Source organism: Zingiber officinale, chromosome 5A, assembly GCF_018446385.1.
Source record: "Zingiber officinale cultivar Zhangliang chromosome 5A, Zo_v1.1, whole genome shotgun sequence".
In the NCBI taxonomy this organism is placed as follows: Eukaryota; Viridiplantae; Streptophyta; class Magnoliopsida; order Zingiberales; family Zingiberaceae; genus Zingiber; species Zingiber officinale.
In genome coordinates, this window is record NC_055994.1 from 40,326,665 (window position 1) to 40,339,698 (window position 13,034).

The window sequence follows — 13,034 nt, forward strand, 5'->3', positions numbered from 1 at the left end:
GAATAAAAATCAACTATTAATTTTATTTGTCATAAAGTTAGGTTGACAAGATAATAAAATTAATGGGTAACCCCCCTCTTATAAATGCTTGAATTTGTATACGTCCACACTATCATGGCATACAAAATTCACGGTGTTTTGAGGCATTGGTGAATTTAAATGATATTGTTTGAGTAATCAATATTATTTTAAATTCTAAAGTTTTGACCAAATATTTTGTGATTATTAGGATTTCAAATGGCTTTCAATTCTCTTGCTGTTATATTGAAAGAAAATAAACTTACTGGTCTCAATTACATTGATTGGAAATGAAACTTGGACATTGTCTTAACTGCTGAAGGTTACAAGTTTATACTTTTTGAGATCTGTCCAAGCCTACCTAATAGCGATTCTAGTGAAGAGGAGATTGAGTATCATAAGAAATGGGTCAGGGCAGATGAGATGGCACAGTGTTACATTTTGGCTTCTATGTCAAATATGCTGCAACATCAACATCAGGCCATGCCTACCGCTTATGACATGATGCACAATCTCAAGGAACTCTTCGGACACCAGAATTGGGCTGCTAGGTAGGAGGCTATGAGAAACTTGATGACGACCACCATGACTGAGGGAACACTCGTAAGGGATCATATCCTCAAAATGATGGCTCTTTTGAATGAGATGGAAGTCCTTGGAGCAGAAATCGATGGGGAAACCCAGGTTGATATCATTCTCCAAATGCTGCCTAAAAGTTTTGAGCAGTTCCGCCTGAACTGCAACATGAACAAAAGAGTTTATTCATTGGCGGAACTTCTGACAGAACTTCAAGCAGCAGAAGGGCTATTTCGTCAAAGTTCTCAAATTCACATTGCTGAAAATGTTTCTGCTTCTAAGCCGAAAGGCAAAAAGAAGAAAAAGAAACAAGTTGGTTCAGCAAAGAAAGTGAATCGATCTCTAGGGACTGGGCTGCATGCATGTGTGAAGAAGCCGAAGGGCAAGTGCTTCACATGCAGCAGTCTGGACATTGGAAAGTGGAATGTCCTTGTAGAAAGGAGAACAATAAAGGTCTATCTTATACTCTAGTGGTTGAAACATATTTAGTGGTGTTATCTACTGGTACATGGTGTGTAAATACGGGAGCCACTAATCATGTATGTAATTCATTGCAGGGGTTCCAGGAAACTCGATGACTATATAAAGGGGAGATTACCATCTACATGGGCAATGCTATAAAAGTGGCGGCTGTTACAGTGGGAGATATTTATTTATCTTTTGATAGAAATAAAAAATTAATTTTGAGAAATTGTCTTTACGTACCATGTTTTAGAAAGAACTTGATTTCAGTTTCTAAACTATTTATGGATGGATATTCTGTTTCTTTTGATGACAAAGTAGTTGTCAATAAAAATAGGGTAGTTATCTGTTCTAGTACATTGGTTGGTAATTTGTATACTCTAAATCCAATAACTCCCACGATACAACAAATGGAAATTAGTTACACATCTTCTAATTTTAATAAGAGAAAGCAACCTTCAGAAATAAACTAAACATATCTTTGGCATCTAAGGCTTGGTCATATTAACTTGAGTAGGATTCAAAGGCTAATAGCCGATGGACCTTTGGGTTCATTAGAGGTGGAAAATTTTCCAACCTGCGAATATTGCTTGGAAGAAAAATGAACAAGAGACCTTTTAAGGCCAAGGGGTATAGAGCCAAAGATGTGCTGGAATTGGTTCATTCTGATTTATGTGGACCTATTGTTGGTTGCTATTCGGAAGATCGTACCGGTTCCACTATACAAAAATTTTGTACAAGTGTCGAACCTTTCCTACTAACCTATTGTGTTCTTTAGAAATTAAATTCGGAATCACAAATGGAACTTAACATTATTGATTCCAAATTTAACTTATTTGTTCTTTTAAGTTCAGACTTGGATCACAAACGGAACTTAACATAATTGATCCAAGTCCACCCATGTTACAAAGTCGATTAAATATTTATTTCGGAAATTGGCTCCCAGGTCAAACATGGCGAGGCACTTGGCCTTCTTGGGTATGGGAACATCCACCACTGCCTCGACAAAGCCTCTTAACGAAATTCAATATTTAATTTCCTTATAGTAACCTTAGGTTTAACTATAAAGAACAATCGAATTACAAGATCGAAAAAGAAAAGAAACACAAATCAAAATGCAAATTCGAAACCTAGAATCTCTAGCCTCTTGTGTTTGGAATTCATACAAAGAAAACTAGTATGATGCGGAAAACAATTACTAGTTATACCTTTCTTTGTAAGCAACAACATCTTGATCTTCTATCGTATTCCTCTTCTTATCTCGGACGTTGTGTGAGCAAAGATCTACCGAGATGAGAATCCACCAAGCCTCCTTCTTCCTTCTTCCAAGTTTCGGCCAAGCAACCTTCTCCAAGAAAAAACAAGTCTCGGCCACCAACCAAGCTCCAAGAGATGCAAGAGCAAAGCCTTCTTTCTCTCCTTCTTCTCCTAGCAAGAACCGGCCACCACAAGAACTCCAAGAATGGGATGCACCGGCCACTAAAGAAAAAGAGAAAAAGAGAAGAGAATAGGGCCGACCACACACCAAGGAAGAGAGGAGAAACTATAGAAGATATGTTATAAGGTGAGACACCTCTACCCCCTCTTTTATATTCCTTGGTCTTGGCATATAAGGAAATTTAATTATAATTAAAATTTCCTTATTCTCCTTGCCATTGGTTAATAAGGAAAATTTAATTAAAAATTCCTTTTAACCCTTTACATGGACGACCACCTCATGTGCTCCAAATAAGGCAAGTTTAAAACACAAAAGTAAAACTTCATAATTTGTTTCCGAAAATTTTTAACATAAAAATTTCTCTAATAAATTTTCCCTTCATGGTTGGTTATAAAAGAAAATTTTATAAAAATCTCTCTATTAAAACATGTGGATGATTTCCAAAAAGGAAAGTTTTCTTTAAAATTAAAATCTTCCTCTCAATCTACAAATAAGGAAAGATATCAAATCTTTTCTCAATCTTTTGTAGAAACTATAATAGGAAAGATTTAATTTTAAAACTCTCTTTTATATCATCAAGATGGTTACAAAAAAGGAACGTTTTATAAAAAATTAAAATCTTCCTTTTAACTACAAATAAAGAAAGATATCAAAACTTTCACTTAATCTTTTGTAGAAAGCTATAAAAGGAAAGATTTAAATTTTAAACTCTCTTTTAAAACCATGGTATCTACATATGGAAAGATTTTAAATAAAATCCCTTTTATTCTTTACATAGCCGGCCACACCAAGCTTGGGCTCCAAGCCAGGGCCGGCCACCTATACTTGGCTCAAACTATGGCTTGGCTGGCCTAAGCTTGGACTCCAAGCTTGCTTGGCCGACCACCTAAGGTTGGGTAAAAAAGTGGGTATAGGTGGGTATAACACTTTATAAATAAGAGGCTATGATAGGGACCGAGAGGAGGAATTGGTTTTGGTCTCCCGATGAAATTAAGCTTCCCGTGTTCGCCTCGAACACCCAATTTAATTTCATCAATAATAATTCATACCACTAAAGAAATATTATTGAACTACCGCACCAATCCCAAATTACATTTTGGGCTCCTTCTTATTATGAGTGTGTTAATCTCCCTGTGTTTATGTAACACCCGCCCCTCCTGCTAGTGGGGCGGGGTCACATTTACTTACTTACTTACAAGGGGAAACATACATGCATATTATTATTCCCTTTTTCTAAAGTAACACAGCGGAAAAATTGATTTATATATATTTTTTTTGAACGAAGTCACGATGTTATATTCTATCATAAACATGAATAAGTATCAGGAAGTCATGCGAAACATTAACATAAATAAATATAAGTAGGTCTTTTATTTGTCTTAGCCGAGCCACCACCACACACATCTCTTTGCCTCTCCTGTGGCTCCCCTAGTTCATCCATTCTTTGCCTTTATCTGCGGTACAAGGAAAGTAAGCTATAAGCACACAGGCTTAGTAAGATCCTTTCCTACTCACAAAAATGTATTTCATATCATAAGCATATAACAATGGAACCATAATCATCTAACATTATATCGTGTAGACATAGCATCATAACATATCATCTCATAAAGAACATCATGCTAAATCATGTCATAACTCATAAGAGCATCATGTCATATAAATCATAAGAGCATATCATATCATAAGAAATATCATGAGGTAACACATCATAAATAAAAGAGCGTCATGTCATATAAATCATAAGAGCATATCATATCATGAAGAAATATCATGCAAGATGTCTTTTAAAACATGTGTCATGTCATGAGCAAGATGTCTTAAAACATATCATATAGTACTTGAACATAATATCATCATGAGGACCGACTTGTACCACATACATACATAAATGCGCGCAATCCCTAGGACATGGTAGCTAGCCCCGAACCTACTAGGGAATTAGGTCCGTACTACGACCGTCGACCTAGGGGCGTACTAAGGAGTCCATCCCTTTTTACTAGACCCGTTCATAGTCCGTCGGCCTAGGGGCGCTTATGAAGGCCACCCTTGGTACAAGCCATACAAGGTAAAATAACATATCATGGTACATGTCATAACATAGCATATCATATCTTGTCATATCATGAAGAGTGCTCTTAGTCCCCAAGGGGAAGCAACTCTTAGGCCTTCACTTGTCATATCATAAAGAGTGCTCTTAATCCCAACAAAAGGGTAGCAACTCTTAGGCCTTTGCTTGTCTTATCATAAAACATGCATACTTGAGCACATAGCACATCATAAGAGACATTATCATGCATGGATCCTAAGCATACATAAATGAGGATAATACTTGTCATATCATAAAGCATGCATACTTGAGCACATATCACATCATAAGAGACATTATCATGCATGGATCATAAGCATACATAAATGAACACATCACCTATCATAGAGAAACATAATCATGCATGGGATCATTAACTAACATCTCTTAATTCATAACGTACCATGTGAGGCACATAATGATTCATAATCGGATCTCAATCACCATATCCTATAGGGAGGCCGAAACATTCAAAGTATTTCCCTAGGGTACAAGCAACATAAAAGCATATGAACCCTAATCAATTTCATAGCATTTATCATAAAGAACATCATGAGCATATTTAGTTAGGTTCTAAGCTTCCTAGGTCCTTCAACCTAGTTGTGGCCGAAACATTGTAAGCATGAACCTAGGTTACAAGTGGCACAAAACATATGAACCCTAAACCAATTTCATATCATATACTTTAAGGAACATCGTGAGTATGTTTTGTTTAGGTTACAAGCTTCCTAGGTATTTAAATCTTGTTCTTGGCCGAATAGTAAGGAGCATGAAACTAAGTTCTAAACAACATACAAGCATGAGAATATCATGTTAACTTCATATCATATCATAAGGAAAGTCATGAGCATGTTAAATCAAATTTTAAACTTTCCTAGGCTCCTAATCCCATCATGGCCGAAAGTTTAAAGAGTATGAACCTAAACTCTAAACAACATACAAGCATAGAATCTCATGTTAGCTTCATATCATATCATAAGGGAAGTCATAAGCATGCTAAACTAATTTTTAAGCTTCCCTAGGTCTTGAATTCTATCATGGCCGAAAGTTCTTGAAGAGGGAATTTAAACTCTAAACAACATACAAGCATGAATATCAAGCTAGCTTCATATCATATTATAAGGAAAGTCATGAGCATGTTAAATCAACTTTTAAACTTTCCTAGGCTCCTAATCCCATCATGGACGAAAGTTCAAAGAGTATGAACCTAAACTCTAAACAACATACAAGCATAGAATCTCATGTTAGCTTCATATCATCTCATAAGGGAAGTCATAAGCATGTTAAACAAATTTTTAAGCTTCCCTAGGTCTTGAATTCTATCATGGCCGAAAGTTCATGAAGAGGGAATTTAAACTCTAAACAACATACAAGCATGAATATCAAGCTAACTTCATATCATATCATAAGGGAGTTCATGAGCATGCTAGATTTAATTTTTAAACTTCCTTGGACCTTAAAATTGATCATTGCCGAAACATAAGGAGGCATGCATCTAGGTTTCAAGCAACATTCAAACATGATAACCCTAAATTAGCTTTGTATCATGTCATAAGGAGAGTCATGAGCATGTTGGAGTAAGTCTTAAGCTCTCCTAGGTTTTATTTCTCATTATGGCCGAAGCCCTAAGGTGCAACATACCAAGGTTCCAAACAACCTACAAGCATGAAACCCTAAGAAATCTTCCTACTCTTTTTCATAAGAAAAGTCATGATCATGGTAGACTAATTTTTATAACCTCTCTTAGTAAATTCCTCTATCATGGCCGAACACTTCATGAGCATGTGTTTAGTTTTTAAGCAACATACAAGCATAAAAACACCAACTAATCTCTTATCATAGGGTACATATCATAAGGACATAGTGAGCATGTTTGGTTTAGGTCTTAAGCCTTCCTATTCCTTTTTTCATACTTTGGCCGAAAGTTCAAGAGCATGTATCTAAGTTTTAGGTAAGCATACAAGCATAAGAACATTCACTAACTCCAATACTAGGGCACATATCATAAGAACATAGTGAACATGCTTAGTTAGGTTTTAAACTTCTCTAAATCCTTTGTTCAAGTTTTTGGCCGAAATCTGAAGAAGTGATTCTAGGTTTTTAAGCATTCTAACCTTATGGATAACACGTAAACAACTTGTACCATAGGTGAGGGGATACTTACAACTTGTTGTTTGTTTTTCCTAAGGAAGATGGTACCCTTGTGAAGAGGAAGAAGAACTTCTCTTCTTAGTTCTCTCTTTTCTTCTCTTTCTTATAAGGAGTAGATCTTGTGGACTCCTTCTCGTGAATTAGTTTTTCTTAGCAAGAAAAACCTTAGCTTGGATTTTTGGAAGTGAGAGAGGGAGAGGTTTAGGTTTCGGTGGAGAAGGAAGAAGGAGAAGGAAGGAGGAGGAAGAAGAAGGAGGAAGAATTAACCAACTTTCTTTCCCTTTTCTTCTCTCATTCCTATTTATTCCCAATAAGAATGAAACATGTCCCCATTCATCCCCTTAACTCCTCTATCTCCTCACTCTCTTAATTCCACGAAAATAGAGAAAAGAAGGAAGAAAGGTAACTTGTCTTTTGCTTGCTTCTTTTCTTAACCAAGAGGAAGAGGAGGAAAGCTACTTGTTTTTCTCTTGTTCCTTAATTATATTCTTACTTTTAACTACCATTTCCATTCTTTTCTATTCATATATCATTCATTACTATATTGGTTAACATACACCAATTTAACTCTATCATTTGTGGGAGGTTCAAGGTTCAAACCTTAACCTCACTTTCTTTTTATTTCATTTTGGTTTCTATTTCTATTTCTCTTTTTCTTTTATTCTAAAAGAAAAATATCCATAGGTATAGCTTATCATTTCGTGGGTGTTACAGTACCCCATACCTCATAGAAAGTTCATCCTCGAACTTAAAATAGCTCCGGATACTTCCGTTTCATATCGTCTTCTTATTCCCAAGTGGCTTCTTCGAACCATTGATTTTTCCACAGGACCTTTACTAAGGGTACTTCTTTGTTCCTCAGTCTTTTGACATCTCGATGTAATATCTAAACCGGTCGGCTCTCATAAGTTAGGTCCTCTTGTACTTGTTCTGTATGTGGTTCGATCACTTGGTCCGTGCTCAGAATACATTTCTTTAGCATCGAAACGTGGAACACGTTGTGGATGGCTGACATCTCCTGAGGCAGCTCTATTTCATAAGCTACCTTGCCAATTCTTTTCAGAACTTGATATGGTCCCACATAGCGCGGGCTTAGCTTTCCCTTCTTACCAAACCTCATTACTCCTTTCATAGGCGCTACCTTGAGGAATATTGAGTCTTCGACACTGAATTCCAATGGCCTTCGTCGCTTATCCGCGTAATGCTTCTGTCGACTTTGAGCAGTTTCTATTCTTTGGCGGATGATCTGTATAGCACGGGTGGTGTTGTCGATGAATTATGTTTGAAATCCCATCTCTTTCTTTTCACCGCCTTTATACCAACATATAGGGGATCAACATTTCCTCCCGTACAGAGCCTCGTAGGGTGCCATTCCAATAGTAGCCTGGTAACTATTGTTGTAGGCGAATTCCGCTAAGCATAAATATCGGCATCAGCTCCCTTTGAAGTCTAAGGCGCAAGCTCGTAACATGTCTTCTAGTACTTGGTTCACCCTTTCTGTTTGTTCGTCGGTTTGAGGGTGGAAGGCAGTACTGAATAATAGCTTCGTGCTAAGAGCCTTCTGAACACATTCCCAAAAATGTGAAACAAAGCGACCATCCCTGTCAGAAATGATGGTCTTAGGAATCCCATGTAATCTAATAATTTCCTTGACATATAATTGAGCCAGTTGCTCAATTGAATAAGTCATCTTGATTGCTAGAAAATGGGCGGATTTGGTTAATCTATCCACGATTACCCATATAACGTCATAGCCATTCGTTATCTTAGGAAATCCTGAAATAAAATCCATAGAGATATCTTCCCATTTCCATTCTGGAATTTGGATGGGCTACAGTAATCCTCCAGGCCTCTGGTGTTCTGCTTTAACCCTCTGGTAGGTCAGGTAAGTACTGACGTACTGAGCCACATCTCTTTTCATATCGGACCACCAGAATTTCTTTTTCAGATCTTGGTACATTTTGGTGGATCCCAGATGCATTGCATAGGGTGTTGCATGGGCTTCTTCTAGTATCCTCTTTCGTAACTCTGGGTCGTCGGGAACACATAAATGATTCTTGAGGTATAATATTCCACAGTCAGCGATACGGAATCCGTCTTTCTTTCCCTCTAATACTTCTTGCTTTATCCGCTGGATGCTTAGGTCACGAGTTTGCTTCTCCAATACATCATCGAACAGTGTCGGTGCTATAGTCAGGGTAGAGAGTTGTCCGGTCACGTCTTCAGCCCCGTAGCACCAATTTCCCCTAGGTTCCCCAATGAACTCGAATATCGATTCAGCTTCAGGTCGGAAAACTACTTTCCTTTATCGACACTCGATTGAAGCGCCGTACTTGCTCAGGAAATCCATGCCCAATATACTGTCATAATCTTACATGTCGAGCACTATCAGATCATAGTAGAGTTCTCTGTCTACGATTCTGATGGGTGCGACTCGCAGCATATGAGTAGATGGCATTACTTCTCCCGAAGGCAGGGTTGTTAAGAATTTGCCATTTAAGGCTTGTGGTGGTATCTCTAACTTCTCCATGAAGGGTGTAGAGACAAACGAGTGTGTCACCCCAGTATCAAATAACACATTAGCATACTGACTGAAAATAGGCAGCTGACCTGTGACAACTGTAGAGGCACTCGCCACATCATCTTTGGTAAGAGAGAAAACCCTAGCGTTCATCGTAGCTGGCGGGGCTTCCAATCTCCCTTGGCTAATCGGAGTTCCTTCAATGGCAGCTTGCATCTGGTGTAGCTGTGAAGGGGCACTCCTATTCTAGTTATTCTGCTAGGATGGTGTCTAGGACTAGATAGGGCAGTCCCTGGCCATATGTCCTTCCCGTCCGCAATTGTAACACTTTCTTGTACCCTTGTGGCATACTCCGGAATGCGGCTTCCCACAAATGGTACACTGAGGGTATTTAGGTTGCTTATTTGCTGGTCCCCCTTTAGTGTTGTTCCATTGCTTCCTTTTTCCATTAGAATTTCCTTTCCAGCTTGTTTTGGTACCTTGAGGTTTCTGTCCTCCTGTCTGTGCCTGATTCTTATTTTCGTTCATTGCCTTCTGATATTATTCGGTGATCAAAGCACTACAGACCAGCTCTCCTGTAGTCTGTGGTCTATTAATTCCGCCGGCCACATTTAATGCTATCTCGGGTCGGAGCATTTTCAGCATCAGTCTAACCTTTTCTCTTTCCGTGCTGACCAACTCTAGGCAGAGGCGTGCAAGACGGTTGAAGCGCTTCACTGCTTCATTCACTGATAAGTCACCTTGCCGGAACTCGGTGAACTCGTCGTAATGCCGGTTCATTACTTGCATATGGAAGAATTCCTCGAAGAACTCTGCCTCGAAGTCCGTCCAGTTCATCTGATTAACTTGTCTCTTGGCCTTAACTCTTTCCCACCACATTCTTGCGTCGCCAGAGAAGCAAAATGATACGCACTTGATCTTTTCTGGTACAGGCCATTCCAACAGTTCCATTATACTTTCCACTGTCTTGAACCAGGCCTGGGCGTCCCATGGTTAACAAATACCCGAGAAGTTCTCCGGCTTCAGCCTTAGCCACTGTATCAAGTAGGTCTCCTGTCGGATCATTGGGGCAGGGGCTACCGGTGGTACTGGTGCAACTATTGGTATGACGGGCACTGCATTCTGATTTGCTTGTGGGGTGACAAGATTTCCTTGCTGACCCATCAAAGCAGTGATCACTTGTTGTTGTTCCGTGATCTGACGCTGGAGATCTGTAACCATTTAGGTCAGATCTGGTGGAGTCATTGTCTCCTCGGTCCTGTTACCGCGTCTTCTAGCCATATCTATTTCCATAAATAACAATAAGGCTAGCATAAGTCTAGAGTTATCCCTACTTATATTCGTGCACATTTAACATCGCTTATCATACATAAAGTAAATCTATATCAATCATACTTAGGTTCATAGATGCTAAAAACATCACTTATCATGCATAAATAGAATAGAGTAAGTACAGAAAGTCTTACTTGGAGCGGTAGGATGGAGGCTTGATGTGTGTATAGCGGGAAGGCTAACCTGGCTCTGATACCAACTTGTAACACCCGCCCCTCCTGCTAGTGGGGCGGGGTCACATTTACTTACTTACTTACAAGGGGAAACATACATGCATATTATTATTCCCTTTTTCTAAAGTAACACAGCGGAAGAATTCATTTATATATATATTTTTTTGAACGAAGTCACGATGTTATATTCTATCATAAACATGAATAAGTATCATGAAGTCATGCGAAAAATTAACATAAATAAATATAAGCAGGTCTTTTATTTGTCTTAGCCGAGCCACCACCACACACATCACTTTGCCTCTCCTGCGGCTCCCCTAGTTCATCCATTCTTTGCCTTTATCTGCGGTACAAGGAAAGTAAGCTATAATCACACAGACTTAGTAAGATCCTTTCCTACTCACAAAAACGTATTTCATATCATAAGCATATAACAATGGAACCATAATCATCTAACATTATATCGTGTAGACATAGCATCATAACATATCATCTCATAAAGAACATCATGCTAAATCATGTCATAACTCATAAGAGCATCATGTCATATAAATCATAAGAGCATATCATATCATAAGAAATATCATGAGGTAACACATCATAAATAAAAGAGCGTCATGTCATATAAATCATAAGAGCATATCATATCATGAAGAAATATCATGCAAGATGTCTTTTAAAACATGTGTCATGTCATGAGCAAGATGTCTTAAAACATATCATATAGTACTTGAACATAATATCATCATGAGGGCCCGTCTTGTACCACATACATACATAAATGCGCGCAATCCCTAGGACAGGGTAGCTAGCCCCGAACCTACTAGGGAACTAGGTCCGTACTACGACCGTCGACTTAGGGGCGTAATAAGGAGCCCAACCCTTTTTACTATACCCGTTCATAGTCCGTCGGCCTAGGGGCGCTTATGGAGCCCACCCTTGGTACAAGCCATACAAGGTAAAATAACATATCATGGTACATGTCATAACATAGCATATCATATCTTGTCATATCATGAAGAGTGCTCTTAGTCCCCAAGGGGAAGCAACTCTTAGGCTTTCACTTGTCATATCATAAAGCGTGCTCTTACTCCCAACAAAAGGGTAGCAACTCTTAGGCCTTTTATTGTCTTATCATAAAACATGCATACTTGACCACATAGCACATCATAAGAGACATTATCAATCATGGATCATAAGCATACATAAATGAGCATAATACTTGTCATATCATAAAGCATGCATACTTGAGCACATAGCACATCATAAGAGACATTATCATGCATGGATCATAAGCATACATAAATGAGCATAATACTTGTCATATCATAAAGCATGCATACTTGAGCACATAGCACATCATAAGAGATATTATCATGCATGGATCATAAGCATACATAAATGAACACATCACCTATCATAGAGAAACATAATCATGCATGGGAGCATTAACTAACATCTCTTAATTCATAACGTACCATGTGAGGCACATAATGATTCATAATCGGATCTCAATCACCATATCCTATAGGGAGGCCGAAACATTCAAAGTATTGCCCTAGGGTACAAGCAACATAAAAGCATATGAACCCTAAATCAATTTCATAGCATTTATCATAAAGAACATCATGAGCATATTTAGTTAGGTTCTAAGCTTCCTAGGTCCTTCAACCTAGTTGTGGCCGAAACATTGTAAGCATGAACCTAGGTTACATGTGGCACAAAACATATGAACCCTAAACCAATTTCATATCATATAGTTTAAGGAACATCGTGAGTATGTTTTGTTTAGGTTCCAAGCTTCCTAGGTATTTAAATCTTGTTCTTGGCCGAAAAGTAAGGAGCATGAAACTAAGTTCTAAACAACATACAAGCATGAGAATATCATGTTAACTTCATATCATATCATAAGGAAAGTCATGAGCATGTTAAATCAACTTTTAAACTTTCCTAGGCTCCTAATCCCATCATGGCCGAAAGTTCAAAGAGTATGAACCTAAACTCTAAACAACATACAAGCATAGAATCTCATGTTAGCTTCATATCATATCATAAGGGAAGCCATAAGCATGTTTAACCAATTTTTAAGCTTCCCTAGGTCTTGAATTCTATCATGGCCGAAAGTTCTTGAAGAGGGAATTTAAACTCTAAACAACATACAAGCATGAATATCAAGCTAGCTTCATATCATATTATAAGGAAAGTCATGAGCATGCTAAATCAACTTTTAAACTTTCCTAGGCTCCTAATCCCATCATGGACAAAAGTTCAAAG